This window comes from Rhinopithecus bieti, unplaced genomic scaffold, assembly GCF_001698545.2.
Source record: "Rhinopithecus bieti isolate Rb0 unplaced genomic scaffold, ASM169854v2 scaffold_25394, whole genome shotgun sequence".
In the NCBI taxonomy this organism is placed as follows: domain Eukaryota; kingdom Metazoa; phylum Chordata; class Mammalia; order Primates; family Cercopithecidae; genus Rhinopithecus; species Rhinopithecus bieti.
The window spans coordinates 156,069-171,936 of NW_016811676.1; the positions used below are offsets into that span (position 1 = coordinate 156,069).

At 47.4% G+C, this 15,868-nt stretch overlaps 1 protein-coding gene across 3 annotated transcripts in view; it reads right to left on the bottom strand.

Moving 5' to 3' along the window:
• Window positions 1–15,868, bottom strand: part of CLDN14 (claudin 14) — an 81,636-nt gene that overhangs the window by 9,674 nt on the left and 56,094 nt on the right. The window contains exon 1 of one of the 3 annotated variants that reach the window (XM_017894639.1): window positions 10,844–11,032. The exons of 1 other annotated variant lie outside the window; for it this stretch is intronic. The gene's annotated coding sequence lies outside the window, so the exon portion shown is untranslated. Of the gene's footprint in view, window positions 1–9,550; window positions 10,222–10,843; window positions 11,033–15,868 lie in introns of those variants that run through there. One more of the 3 variants, XM_017894637.1, reaches the window with a different exon arrangement.

The following is a 15,868-nucleotide window of genomic DNA, read 5'->3' on the forward strand; positions in this document are numbered from 1 at the left end:
CAGTGCCTCAGAATGTGACCTTATTTGGAAATAGGGTCATTGCAGATTTAGTTAAGATGAGGTCATACTAAAATAGAGTGGCCCCTAAACCAATAGGGCTGGCGTCCTTATAAGAGGATGGGCATATGAAGACGGAAATAGAAAGACACGTGCAGACGGAAATAGAAAGAACACGTGCAGACGGAAGAGAAAGAACACGTGAGCCTGCGAGGCATAGATTGCAACAAGGAGGCAGAGAGTGGAGCGAGAAGTTACTAAGCCGAGGAACCCGGAGGATCGCCAGCAACCCGCAGAGGCCCAGTAGGAAGCCCCGGACAGATGCTCCCTCACAGCCCAGGAAGGAACCAGCCTGCCCACACCTTAGTTTCAAGCTGCCAGCCTTCAGAATCATGAGAGAATAAATTTCTGTTGTTTCAGGCTCCCAGGTTGTGGTGCTTTGCTATGGCAGCCCCAGGAAACAAACACAGGAGAGTAGCTGAATGGCAGCACAGGGCATTACAGAGAAAACACTTGGCCAGGCCCCATGGCACACACCTATAATCCCAGCACTTTGGGAGGCTGAGGTGGGAGGATCACTTGAGCTCAGGAGTTCAAGACCAGTGTGGTCAACATGGTGAAACCCTGTCTCCACTAAAATAAAAGAAAATTAGCTGGACACTCAGGAGTTCAAGACCAGCGTGGTCAACATGGTGAAACCCTGTCTCCACTAAAAGAAAAGAAAATTAGCTGGGCATAGTGGCTCAAGCCTGTAATCCCAGCTACTTTGGAGGCTGAGGTGGGAGGATGGCTTGAGCCTGGGAGGCATAGATTGCAACAAGCAGAGAGTGTGCCATCATATCTCAAAAAGCAAACAAACAAAAAAACCTCATCTGTGATTATAAGAACTGGGTCCCCTTCCAGGACAGGCATTGAGTGTGATCTGGTGGCTTCACATTTGTCATTGATAAAAACAGGACAGGTACAGTGGCTCACACCTGTAATCTCAACATTTGGAAGGCCAAGGTGGGAGGATTGCATGATTCCAGGAGTTTGAGGCCATTTCTGAGCAACATAGTGAGACCCTGTCTTTAAAAAAAAAAAAAAATCAAAGCCACGGTTAGCTTCTTGTCTCAAAGTGTGGAGGACAAAATCCAAGGAAAAGGTAGAGGACATGGAGAAAGAAGAATCTGGAAAGTCCCCTGCAAATTTGAAAATTCAAGTGCAAACACAATCTATAGTAAGTAACCCATATAGTAATCAAATGGCTCAGCTTCTCCAGGCTTAAGAAGTGTGTGCATTCACTTAGCTCACAGGGAGTTTGGGGGGCTCATGTCTCCAGCGTGTGTGCAATTGGCTGGAGTGTACCCAAATTCGTGACTGACCTTTTCGGGCTGGGTGTCTGGTTTTCTTAAGTCAACACGTCTTGGTTTCATAGACCATAAAAGCCCAAATTTGGGGCAGAGTCCAAATTTGAATAAGGTAACTCAGAAGCCTGCTGAAGCTTTACCTTGGAAATCCAGCAGAGCCTACTGGGCTCCCCCTTTAGTCAGGACTTACATCGAAATAGAAAAACAAAGCAAACTCCAAACAAGCAGTAGGTCATTGTCTCAACTGACTGAAAACCTTCATGAATAAGACAACTATTCTGTGAATTTTGTAAGCCTCTGAAAATTATTTACTTGAGAATTGAACTGTGAATAAATTGCAGTGGTTAAAATGTGGTGTCAAATGAAAACATGAGGCTAAGATTTTCTAACGGTAAGGAAAATACTATTAAACATGAGGTTTAAAACTCATTCTTTGTAAATTTAGCTTTGAAGCCCAGGTGCTCCAAAGTTGTTAGTTGTTAATGATAAGAGTAAAACCGGTCATAGTTAAAGTTCCAGAGTGTTTATGATATGCCAAACATGTGCTAAGTGCTTCTATGGGCATTTAATTAACTCTTAAACAAATCTCAATGTGCATGTTGCCATCCTTATTTACAGATAGGGAAACTGAGGTGTAGAAAGGTTACATAACTTGTCCAAGGTTACATCTGGGCTGAATTAGGGAGACCAAACAGGAGGTTCTTGTGATCTTTCAGGTAAGAGATGCTAGGAGGCTGAGCCAAGGTAGTGGGACAAAGGTGGGTGCCAGGAAGAGGTCAGTTTCTATATTCAGGTGAGGCTAGCGGGATGTGCTGGTGGTTTAGCTGTGGGGTGTGAGACACAGGTGCCTAAAGTTACTGTCTTGGGCAACTGGAAGAATGGAGTTGCCATTTATTGAGAGCTTGAAGAGGGTTGGAGATCTGGGTATGGAGGGTGTGATGATCAATTTTATGTGTCAACTTGGCTGGGTCATGGGGTACCCAGATATGTGATTGAACACTATTCTTCATGTTTCTGTGAAGTTAGTCTTTGGACAAGGTTAACATTGAAAGCAGATTGCCCTCCATAACGTGGGTAGGCTGCACCCAGTCAGGTGAAGGCCAGACTGGAACAAAAACCAAACTGGTGTCTCCATCAGCTCAGACTGCCACAACAAAATACCACAGACTTGCTGGATTAAGCCACAGAAATTAATTTTCTCACAATTCTGGAGGCTGGAAAGTCCAAGACCAAGGTTCTGGCTGCTTTGGTTCCTGGTGGAAATTCACCTGACCTCTTCTTTGCACGCAGGCTGAGAGAAATCTTTCTTTCCCTTCTTTTTAGAGCACAAATCTCATCGTGAGGGCACCCAACCTCATGACCTCACTGAACCCTAATGACCTCCCAAAGGCCCCGTCTCCAAATACTATCACATAGGGGCTTAGGGCTTCAATGTAGGAATTTTGGGAGAATGTAAATGTTTAGTCCATAGCATGCAGCCTCCCCTGAGCAAGAAACTTTCTCCAGCAGACTGTGTGTGACCTTTATTTCCAACATCAGCCCTTCTTGGCTCTATAGCAGGCTGCCTTCCAACTGAAACTGCAGTGTCAGCCATCCTGGGTCTCCAGACTGCTAGCCCACCCTGCAGAATTTTATTTTATAGATGAGGTCTTGCTATATTGCCCAGCCTGGTCTTGACCTCTCAGGCTCAACTGATCCTCCCACCTCAGCTTCCTGAGCAGCTGGGACTACAGGCATGTGCCATCGTGTCTGGCTAATTTTAAAAAATATTTTGTAGAGATGGAGGTCCCACTGTGTTGTCCAGCCTGGTCTTAAACTCCTGGGCTTAAGCAATCCTCCAGCCTTGGCCTCCCAAAGTGTTGGAATTACAGGTGTGAGCCACTGTACCTGGCCCACCCTGCAGATTTTGCACTTGCCAGCTTTGAAAATCATGTGAGCCAATTCCTTAGAATGAATAGATCTCTTTCTATATAGATGCACATCCTACTGGCTCTGTTTCTCTGGAGAACTCTGACTGATACAGAAGATGAAGGGCAGAAGAGAGGAATTTTGTTTTGGACTTGTTGAGTTTGAGATGTCTGTGCCTACCCAGCTGGGGATAACAATGGTTGCATATGTAAGTGCAGGGTTCAGGGAGGGACTGAACCGGAGAAGTCTGTTTGTGTCTCCACTGCGTGGAGATGGGATTAAAAGATGGGATGGAGGCTCTTAGGAGGGAGCATTAGATAGAGAAGAGCAGGGGCTCCAGGGCTGATTCTAGGAACCCTCCAACATCAGGGGAGGGATGAAGATGGAGGGAGGAAGAGGAGCCAGCCATGGGCTATAGGGATGGCCAATAGAGAACGGTCAACCCAGAAGAGACTGGTGAGGGAGGACAGAGCTCCGTGTTGGAGAGAGCAATCTACTGTGTCAAGTCAAGTAATCTGATAAATCAGGTCATCTGAGCACTGAGAAGTGATCGCTGGATTAGCAACATGAAGAAAATTGGAGACCTTGATAAGCTCGGTTTCGGCGGAGTTGATTGGAGTGGATTCAAGAGAGAATAGGGACAGAGGGACAGGAGAGAATTCTTTCAAGAACTTGGACCCTCCAGGAGAATCAGGAAATGAGGCAACAGTTTTAGGACGGGGTCCAGGGCCCATAGACCTCAGGGTATCTTTCAACTCAGCTAGGAAAAAAAGTGACATCTTCTATTTCATCGACCTCTCACTGACCATTAGCATTTCCTTCAATCCTGAATGGAGGCAGCCATCTACAGCAATACAACCAGTACCTATGCCTTAATCAGCAATAGAGATCATGATATTTTGCATTGCGTTACAGGCATTGCAGATACCCACAAAGAACATTTACCATTGTCACAATTTCAAATGGTACTTATAAGACCCTTGCTAGACCTCATAATGTAATGCATTAATAAGGAAGGTCATCCATTACTAGGAACAGAATTGCACTAAAATATTTTGACAACTATGTTTTACTATAATTCACTTCCTTTATAATCCTGCATGTTATGTGTTATGTTACACATTTAAAAGCATTGTGCTGAGAATACATCAGCTTCACCAGATTGCCAAAGGGATCCCAGGCAATCCCCATCCTGCCACCCAGAACACCACCACCAATAACAAAAAACAAAACCAAAGGAGTTAGAAATCTCTGCCAGTGGGATGTGTAGGCAAGAGAGGACTCTTTTGTTTTGCTGTTGTTTTGAAGATGAGAGACACGGAAGCATGTTTGCATGCCTGAGGAAACGGTCCAGCGAGGAGGGAGACATCTGTAGGGGCAGCAGGGATCCTGTGAGCACATGGAGAGACCAGCTCTTACCAGCATGAAGAGAGCGCACTCCAGAACGGGAGGGGAGGCGGGAGCAGGAGGCTGGGGGAGATGTCAGTGGACACTAACACATGTTCTGAGATTGCTCCAAGTTTCTCAGGGAAATAAGAAGCAACATGACGTCTTGAGACAGGAGATGGGGGACGAGGTGCAGGGGGCTTGAGCACAGAGGAGAGCACAGTCATCCAGGAGAATGAGAGCAGGCCTGGACCAAGTCAAGGGGTCAAGTGCTGGTCAGTGCTGGGTGCAGGTGGGGCAAGTGGTCTTGAAGGTACCACTGGACCATCGCGCCAGACAGCCTTTCCCAGCACTGGCAGCTGCACTGCGAGGGTCCTAAGTGGACAAAAGGCGGCTCTGGACATGGTGGGGATTTTCCTAGGGGAAAATGGTGACGGCAGACAGCCAAGGGAAATAAGCATGCACACAAAGGAATGAAGATCATGGCGGGCCATGGAGTTGAAGCTGGGATGGAGGGACATGAGGACACATCCTGGAGAAGTCACCTGGATCAGTGGCTCTCCACCCTCCTGCTGTAGCCTCAGCCCTTGGAGAGTTTTAAAAAGATCCAGATGCCCTGGCCACCTCCAGACATTCGGATTCACTGACTGGGGTAGGGTCCATGCATGGGAATTTTTGAGCTCCTCTCTCCCACCAGGTGATTCTGATGTGCAGCCAGGTTTGAGAACCACTGGCTTATTTATTTCATTAAAAATTATTTTATTTGTATTTTAGAGACAGGTTCTTGCGCTGTTGGCCAGGCTGGAGTGCAGTGGTCCAATCATGGTTCCCTGCAGCCTCGACCTCCTAAGCTCAAGTGATCCTCTCACCTCAGCCTTCTGAGTAGCTGGGACTACAGGTGTGAGCCACTGCACCCAGCCCCACTGGCTTCATTGATGTAACTTTTATTATTTTATTTTTTTGAGACAGAGTTTCACTCTGTCGGCCAGGCTGGAGTGCAATGGCACGATCTCGGCTCACTGCAACCTCCGCCTCCTGGGTTCAAGTGATTCTCCTGCCTCAGCCTCCCTGATAGCTGGGATTACAGGTGCCTGCCACCACACCCAGCTAATTTTTGTATTTTTAGTAGAGACGGGGTTTCACCATGTTGGCTAGGCTGGTCTCAAACTCCTGACCTCAAATGATCTGCCCGCCTCGGACTCCCAAAGTGCTGGGATTACAGGCATGAGCCACCACCATACCCGGCCTGATATAACTTTTAAAGGTCTTATTAGGAGTTTAAAGAGTCCAAGACGGTGTAACAGAGAGTCATAGTTCAGATGTCTGTTCTGCTGGGCCTGCCTGCTGACTGCAGGCTTTCTTTGGGATCTCCTGAGATGGGGACAGTTGTCCTTGGCCTGTCCCTCAAATATTGTCTCACCTACCCATAAGGCTAGGCTCTCCCACTGCCTTTGTCTAATATTCTCTTCTCCAGCTACAATCTTACCTTCCCTCATGTGACCCTGCACCCCTGTCTTCCGCCATCTAGAAAAGTGTGTGTGTAGGGGTTCCTTATTTATCTTGCTGCCATCTAGCTCTTACCTTCCCAGAGCCCCATGGAAGCCTGTTCTTACAACCTGGGTCCTCTTCCTGGGACTCCAGTCCATCGTGGGCACTGAGCCTCCCTCACTGTTAATCTAGGCCAAGAAGTTACCCTACAGACATTTATATTTTCATGGATGACTTTTTTTTTTTTTTTTTTTTTTGAGACAGAGTCTCACTTTGTCACCCAGGCTGGAGTGCAATGGCGCAATCTCAGCTCACTGCAACCTCCACCTCGCAGGTTCAAGTGATTCTCCTGCCTCAGCCTCCTTAGTAGCTGGGATTACAGGTGCCTGCCACCATGCCTGGCTAATTTTGTATTTTAGTAGAGACAAGGTTTCACCATGTTGGTCAGGCTGGTCTCGAACTCCTGACCTCATGATCCGCCCGCCTTGGACTCCCAAAGTTCTGTGATGATAGGTGTGAGCCACTGCCCCCGGCCCATGGATGACCTTTGAGAACAAATCTCCTCCTGGCCCAGGCCCTAAAGCATACACTCACAGTGGTGAGAACATGATTGGGTCAGTCTTCCAGGAAAGCCTGTGATACTTTGATATAAAGACATTTAGAATTAATTGGGTCAGATATGAGATTTCAGATTGCAGAAATCCTTGTGTAAGCAAAGGCCTTGCAGATAAAGTAGTGCATGGTGGGTGCAGCTTAGCCTTTCGACATATACACAGTGGCCAGGTTGTGCATTTGCTCTGAAGAGTACCAGGCCCTGTAGGTTACCTTTGCCTGCTCTCAGGACTGACTAGAAAATTTGCAGAACCCAGTGCAAAATGAAAATACAGAACCCCTTGTTCAGAAATTATTAAGAATGTCAAGATGGCGTCTGCAGAACATCAAGCCCAGTGCAAGCCTTTCTGAGCACGGGGCTCCCTGTAACTGCACAGCGCACATGCCCATGAAGCTGGCCCTGCCTGTTATGGACATGCCAGGACCTGGACATTGGGTTTTCCCCCTTAAAACAATGAGTGCATCGAGTTAGGATGTGGAAAGGAACAGAGACACTCTTGCAGTGTTCTGTGGAATGAAAAATATGGTTTCATATGTTTACTTTTCCTTCATTTAAGTGTAGCCCTGATGTCTCTGTGAATATCTGCCATGGAAGAGCCTTTTGAAAGCAAAGCTCTTGCTGGTCTCCTGTGCGCAAGAGTGGCCGCCAGTGGAAACAGACCTGGTGTTCTAAATCTCAGTTTCTGTTTTTTTTCTTCTTCCAGGAAAGCTGTAGACGAGCATGTGCACTTCCAGGCCTAGAAGAAAACAGCTTCCTCCAAGTGACTTGCCTCTTTGCACAAGGGGCTCAGCTTAGAGCTTCCCCTAACCCTGGCAGGTCCCCCCAATACTTCTCTTGGGAATGAAGTGGACAAGGTGAGTGAATGAGCCTCAGCTTCTCCCGTCTTTCTTTTTACAGAGTCACCCCACAGGGAGAGACGAAGGAGGCCGTAGCAGCTCAGGCCCAGGAGCCCTCCCAGCAAATGGCCTGGAGTAGAAAATTCCCCACACAATGTTGCTGTTGGCCACTCAGTGAAAAGTCCTTGGCCCTGGCAGCCACTTGTCCTGCAAATGGTGTGAATGAGGAATCCACAGATCAGCGGGAAGGAAGAACGTTTGAGTTTGAAAACGCCAAGAATCATTCCTGAGCTGGCAAGGCTGACCACCTGCATTTTAAAAATACATCGGTACTAGCCTTGAAAACAGACTTTTAGACTTCTTATTCTGTGTAATGAAAGACCTTTTTCGATAAATAGGCAACAGATCTCAGCTCACTGCAAGCTCCGCCTCCTGGGTTCACACCATTCTCCTGCCTCAGCCTCCCGAGTAGCTGGGACTACAGGCGCCCGCCACCTCGTCCGGCTAGTTTTTTGTATTTTCTAGTACAGATGGGGTTTCACTGTGTTAGCCAGGATGGTCTTGATCTCCTGACCTCGTGATCCACCCGTTTCGGCCCAGAATGATTTTTTTAAAAACAAAAATGGACATATTCCATTTTATTGATCTTTATCTAAAATAAAACTAACTGGAAAACAGGAAATATTTAATAGTGACATTTTTTTCATAGCACCAAAGGAAGAATCTATGTGTCTTCCTTTTATAGATTTTCTGTGGATGCCTTAAGAAGCATTGAACCCATTATACAGATGGGTGAATAAAACACAGTAAGCTTGAGATTTGCAAATCAGACTGGAGCCAGATAAGGATGGGGGCTGGTGCTGGCTTCAAGTCTGACTAATCTTGGGCAAGCTACTCAGCCTATTACTCACCTGACTATCTACACTGGAATAGCTCCTCCCCCAGAGACGTCTAGAAGATGATGAGATAATAGATGTAAAAACTGACAAGCCCTTTGGGAAGGATACCAGCACATGCAAGGCGTATGCTACTGAAGTTTTATCGTCCTAACAGATAAGCCCGTCCTCAACTCCAGTGAGTGACGGAGAGACACAGGCATGAGCACTGAGCCCAGACGACAGCATCTTTTCACAGCAGACCTGGACGCAGCCCCTGGGTGCGCTCAGTGATGAGCTGTCCTCTGGTTTCCCAAGACTTCAAAAATGAAACCCAGTGATCAAGAGATGTCTGGTTTTGAGCACTGCAGGAATTAAAGCCAGCACCCATTTAAAGCCAGTGAGGACAGCACTCCAAGGTTGGGGACCGTCTCAGGACACTAATCCTGGTTCCTTTTCTATTTTGCCTGGGTCCCTCCTGCCCATCCTGGGAAGCGGTGGCAGCTGTTAGGGATGTGGGGCCCCAGGTAATTGAAGGATTAGCTCATGTCTCAAATTGCATCATATTCCTCCTCTTCAGCACCATTGTTTTACCCTTACTGAGAGAGATCTATCACTTTCCCACCCCTTCTGCCATGCTAATATGTGTCTGTGTTGGAGGGCAGGGGTGTATTTAGGGAGGAAGAGAATGTTCCGCCTGGCCCTCTTTGCAGTCCCAGCAGACAGAAGGGTCAGTGGCGCCAAGCTCCCCAAGCTGACCCGTGGCCTCAAAACACTCAACAGATTCAGTCCTTGCTCCCAAACAGGCCTGGTAAGCGATGAAAAGAGTTCTGCCCAAACTCTCAGGAACCGGATTACTGTCCTTCCTGGCTCATTAGGAGCCTGGCTGCCCTCCGGCCGGCTGCGTGGGGTCCTCTGGGGGCTGCCCAGCCCAGCCTCCAGCTGCCTTTCCTGCAGGGGCCAGCACAGCCAGTTCCCCTTGGAGAACGCTCCTGGCCGCAGGCATATGTAATGGGCGGGGATTCAGGGCTTCCGAAACAGATGACTGTCAACCCCAACCCTGCCCACCCCACATCCACAGCTTCACCCCAAACTCACATGCAGAAAACCTCGAGTCCCATCTTCCTGTTCAGGTCCCTTGCCAGCCGGAGCCACTCTGGAGCCTGGCTGGACTCCAGCTCCCATGTACAAGAGGACTCAGCCAGAATGCTGCCACCCTCCTGCCTTCCCTCTTCTGCTGACCGGACGCTTCCAGGCCGGAGTATTTGAGAGAAAATTGCCTAGACAATTATAGTGTTCCTTAGAACGGCCTGCGTGGGCACACGTGCCACTTGGTTAACTAGCATGAGAGGAGGTGGCTTGGCCAGAGGAGACATTCAAGACCAACCAGAAATGTCATTTCTGCACTGTGGAAAAAAAATGCGCAATACACCTGAACTGGGCATCTCTTTCCTAACACGCCCTCAGGGTCAAGCCTCCCCTTCCCAGCCTGGCAGGGTTGCAGGGCGTCCAGAGTCCAGCCCACGCCTGCCCAGGCTCTTGGCTCTGGGTCCACTGGCTCTTTATACTCACTTCCCTGTGTCCTGGAACTGCCTGATTCTTGTAGATTACTAAAAATCCACAGCTCACTCCCTCCTGTGCCCTGACCACCTGCCCACAGCGACTGTGTCCTCCTCTGAGCCACCACCTGGCAGTTGTCCCCACACTGCTCTGGGTTTTTCTGCTATTGAGTGACTCAGCTTCTCAGCCTTCAGGCTGCTATGGGCCCTAGAAGCATGCTGGTCGATTCCGATCAACGAGCAACTGCTTTTGTTTGTTTGCTTTTTTCTACAACTGCAGCTGTGAGTGATTCGGGTGGTCTGTTGGTGGCATGTGGAGCTGGATGGGTCGAGGAGCACAGAGTGGAAAGAGGGACAATTTGCTATGAGTTGGAGATAAGAGACATGGCATACCGTGAAGCCGGTGCTGATGGAAGAAGGTGGCTTTCTTGGAAGGTCAAGACATTTGCTTGAGAACAATGTCCAGGAGGGCTAGGGAGAGTTCTTCTGGAAGTGAAGGCAGCACCTGAGGGTGGCTGAGGGAACTGGGCCGGGCTGGGAATGCCTCCAGCCCTTTGAGGAGTGATTCTATGATTAGGAGATGTTTGGCCTTGAAAATTGCAAGAATGAAATCTCTTGGTGGGAATGTGTAGCCGAAAGCCAGCACCCTGAGTGGCTCCAAGGTTTGGGGACCCTCTCAAGGCACAAATTCCAGTTCCTTTTCAATTTTGAAAATCACTGTGGGCGATTCTGGAATTCAGAAGTGTGCTGAGAGCCATGGATTTAACATGACAAGCATTTCCACCCCTTACTCACTGAGCCCACCACAGATGCTCCGGGGCCAGGGACTTACTTGGGCTTCTGCGTGTCTTCCATAGCATGCATCAATCTGCCAGGCTCTGGTTGGTGCTTAAAAAAAAGATGCAGCGAAGGAATCTGGTGTGGATGAGTGCTCTGGGCATGGACTGGAAGCCTGGCCCCTGTGTCCCTGGCAATGGGACGGTGAAGGACAGAAAGGCAGCACATCTAGTAGTGTCAGGAGCTTGGAGCAGGCATTCGGAAGCATCTGTTAAATGTTATTGACGGAGGATTGACATCACCCACACCTGCATAGCTTTTTTGGTCTTTTCTTTGGAAGTGAACAGTCACAAACAAAAACAACTTTGGTTCAGGTCATTTACAAGCCCAGATCCTCTATCCTTAGAGGTTTCCCACCAGATATACTATTTCACTATCTATGCCAGGAAAGTTACGTAAAACCATGCAGAATTTTACCTGACAATGAAATAGACCTTTTCATTAGATCCTCCACCCCACCTAAAGAAGTTACACAGGCTGAAATGAAATTGTTAAAGGAATGAACTAACTTGGAGATAGAATCATTGCCTTTGCTGAAAAACATTTTAAGAATATGGGAATATGTAGGGGTACTAGCATAATAATAAAATGTGCCCATATTATCTATAATTGTATGCTGGGCATTTAAAAATTATTTTTTTATAACTTTGCCTTTGAGATGATTTGACTACAAGTTCATGACACTTAATTTACAACTGGCTTTGATTTCTTGGCATTCATTGTGTATTAGGATACCCCACAGGGAGAAAATGTAAACTCCAAATTGCTTTAAAATATTACGATATTTTTTAGGGATATTATTCTATGACAATGAATGAAATGGACATAACGTTCCATTTTATAGATATTTTGTGAAACTTTCATTAGTCTTGATTTTCTTTGGAACAATTCATTCCTGTTCTGGGCTGAAGTATGAAAATTCCCTGCCCTGTGACCCTGGCCCAAGGCTCCTCTTGGATAAAACAGTGTTTCCTGGACCAGAGGGCAAAGTCACAGAAACACGATGTGGCGAAATCTAAATAGAAAGGTATTGATTTGTTCTTCGTTCATCAAACAGTTATTGGACTCCAGCACGTATGAGTAGCAGGGAGCCTGGCTAGCACTATACCTCCCTTCCTGCCTCTCAGAGTCAGGGCCACAGGCACACACAGAGCCAGGGAAAATGAGGGGGTAGGGAGGCTGGCCCCGAGGCTCCAGCCCCTCTCTCCCAATCCTCTCCCTGAGTGGGCGGGGGACTCTTCTGGCTCCTCCAATTTCCATCGATATCTGCCCTTGGATCTGGTTTAAACTCTAAGGTGTAAATGACTCATAATGGCTCAACATTTTGTCCCTCCCAGGAGGTACTTTTAAGTCTAAGGAATAAAGATTTAATAGTAAAACTCTGAATGCCAATCAGAGGTAAGTGAGGATTTGGAGGAAGGTCTTGAGCATTTTCCTAACACTCCTAAAATCATCCCATTCAGTTAGGGCAACAACTATCCTGATGGGTTGGGTACGATGGAAGTTAGTCAATGTTTCAAAGGATGGATGGATGCATGGGTGGATGGATGGATGGATGGATAGATTGATGGGTGGCTGGATGGATGGATAGACAGATCACCTTTATTCTAATCTCAACTGGTCTTTGAAGCTTGATTCATTTTTTGATTTCTCATGGAGCCATGCTAGGGTCGGACACATTAGGAAGTTGGCAAAAGTTTGTTGACTAAATACATTAATGAAGCGAAAATTATGTATGCAGAGATGCCTGGGATTTGGGTTACCAGTTTGGGTTCCCTTTGATTTGAGCGACACACATGCTGACAACCTGAGTCTGCAGTTAGTGGATCCTTAGCTAACTTGCTAGAGAAAAGGTCGTGGTAAAACTTGACCTTGCTCTATTCATCAACAGCATATCCTGTGAAAGTCACTACACTTCCATGAAAACCTTGGTGCTAGGCCTACGATATCTTTGCAGAGGTCTGACCTAAGCAGACTCCTTGTGTTAATAGTAACAACAATCACAGTGGTCCTGAACACAAAGGCAGCATTCATTGTGTGCTAGCTGTGGTTTTAAGCATATTACATCTATTTACTAATTTAATCCTAAAACAACTTTTGCTTTAGGTACTCCTATTAACCTCATTTTATGGATGGGAAAGAGACTGTGAGAAGTGAAATCACCCGCCCAAGGTCATACACCTGTAAGTGATGGAGGCAGGGTTTGAACCCAGCACACTGGCCTCACCTTGTGGGCTCCTACCACTACACTGTCTCATATTACTACCCTGTATCCATCTCCAGAATGAACTGGCAGCCGCAAGTTCTCCCCAAGGCCTCACTGCAGCCCTTGCATCTTGGCATCAGCTCCTTGCACTGCCCAGGTAGTGTTGTTTCTGACTCGGGGTCTGCATCTCTCTCTGCATCACTGGGTTCAGAGGCTCTGAGGAGTGAACCCGGTCCAGTGCTAGCTTCGCAGTTCATAATCCTTGAGCAAATGTTACAACTAGAGGGCTGCACAAATGCATCATTTGGTTTCAAACCATGAGTCTCTCTGAGCAGGAATTGCTGGACTGGGCCCCAGAAAGTTCCAGACCCTTTGTCTGGAGTCACAGGGTCTGTGTCCAGTGAGGTCTAGAGGTCACGTGAGGTCCAGAGAGAGAGAGAAGCACAAGGCAGCTGCTGCCTCCGAGGCCTCATAGGAACCATGCAGTGAAGGAACCAGGGTTTCTTCTTTCTCCATGGCAACTAGGAGTGCAGGTCAGCCTTGGAAAAGGATCCTCCATCTTTGGTTAAAAGAACGGTGAGCCCAGGTTTGGTAGTGATGTAGCTGTGTGAGTTGATGGATGCAAAGTTGCCTGGCTTGGTGCCTTATCCATCGCAGGTATTGCCGAAGGAGAGCTTTGGTCACCCGTGCCTGGAGAGGGCTGTTGCGGTTTGTGGGTTGAGACCTTCTGGATTCCTGGCATTGACAATGGCACTATGTGGGGTGGGGACCTTCTTGTTGGAGGAGTCTCCTTCCCTCCCTGCTGGTGACATAGGCAGGAAAAGAAGCAGGAACTAAGCCAATTGCAATAAAGAAAGAAAGAAGCAGCTTCAGAGCTTCCCTTGCCCTGTAAGGAGCGAAGGGGGACAGGGCCAGATACGGATCCACTATAGGGATGGGCAGTCTCCGCCCTTCACTGAGGAGGACGCAGGGCTTCCGGCCCCACAGTGGGGCAGGGATACAGGAACCTAGACTCATGCTCAGACATGCTCTGGATTTAGAACTGTAGGCCTTGGGGCCGTTTTTAAAAAATAGACCCTTTCCTTAGGGAAATCCCACAAAACTGCCCCAAAGATGAGTGAGGTAGGAAGAGTGTGAGCCCCGTTGGTGCTTCAGAGCCAGATGGGCCATGTGGATGCCAGTGCAGAAGGTGATCCTGCCCTTGGGTTGGATGGTGTGTAGCTTGGGCAGGATACAGCCAGTGTCTGGAGTGAGTGTGGTCAGCACTTCACAGTCATTAGCCAGTGTGATGAGGGCCATGTTGTTCTCAGGGTTGCTGCGGGTTTTGTTTATTTGATTTTATTTTTGAGACTGAGTCTTGCTCTGTCACCTAGGCCGGTATGCAATGGTGCGATCTTGGTTCACTGCAACCTCTGGCTCCTGGGTTCAAGTGATTCTCCTGCCTAAGCCTCCCAAGTAGCTGGGACTACAGGCACCCGCCACCACACCAGGCTAATTTTTGTATTTTTAGTAGAGATAGGGTTTCACCATGTTGGTCAGGCTGGTCTCGAACTCCTGACCTCATGATCTGCCCACCTCGGCCTCCCAAAGTGCTTGGATTACAGGCGTGAGCCACCGCGCCCAGCCTGCTGCAGGTTTTGAATGACATACTATGTTGACAGCGTCCTGCTGGGCCTGCAGCCGGGTGGGTAAAAAGTCCCCATTCCACACATACTCAGTGTTGTCCACACACACCATAGTGCTTTCCAACACCATCCTGCCACCTTCCTCCCTCTCATTTCTTGAAATAATCCTTCATGCATAATTTGGGTTAATAGTGCCTCATAGTCTACTTAGAAAGAATCAGATAGAATTTTGTTTAGTAAGGAAATTTCCAAATAGAGAATAGAAAAGTTAACTGATGGCAACGTATTAATAGAGAAGATCAGTGAGGAAATGAATTAAAGAGGTTCCTTTTACACTTTTCTTCTCTGAGGCTAGGTACACCTTAGCTCTCAGGTTGCAGCTTCTTTGGTGCTGTCAGAGCACAGTTGGTATGAAATGGGAAGTTTCTGAAAGTCAGATGACACATTTGTGAAACGCAGCCTCACTGTCATCTACCTGGAGCCCATAATTCAGCTGACAACAATCTCAGCAACAGGCATTTCAATGTGGTCCTGCATTAGCTAATTGCTGGTGTATACTCAGGACACTGGAAGATTTAACCTTTTGGATGAGACAGACACCAGTAACTTCCCAGCTGAGCTTCCCAGGAATGAACTGATGAGAAGTGACATCCAAAAAACTATGTCTTAAAATATAAAGAGATAAAATGAATGAAGTAGAGACTCAAACAGGTATTTGCACACCCACATTCATAGCAACATTATTTACAATAGTCAAGAGGTGGCAGCAGTCCAGGTGTGCACTGAGAGATGGATGGATAAACAAAATATGCTGTAACCACACAATGCAACATCCAGCCTGAACAAGGAAGTTCTGGCACATGCTCCAACACTGATGAACCTTCAGGATGTTATGTTAAGTGAAATATGCCCATTGCAAAAAGACAAATACTGTGATTCCACTTCCTTCCTTCCTTCCTTCCTTTCTTTCTTTCTTTCTTTCTTTCTTTCTTTCTTTCTTTCTTTCTTTCTTTCTTTCTTTCTTTCTTTCTTTCTTTCTTTTTCTTTCTTTCTCTTTCTCTTTCTTTCTCTTCTCTTTCTTTCTTTTCTTTCCCTCCCTCCCTCTCTCTCTCTTTCATTCTTTCCCTCCCTCCCTCCTTCCCTCCCTCTCTCCCTCCCCCCTTCCTTCCTTCCTTCCTTCCTTCCCTCC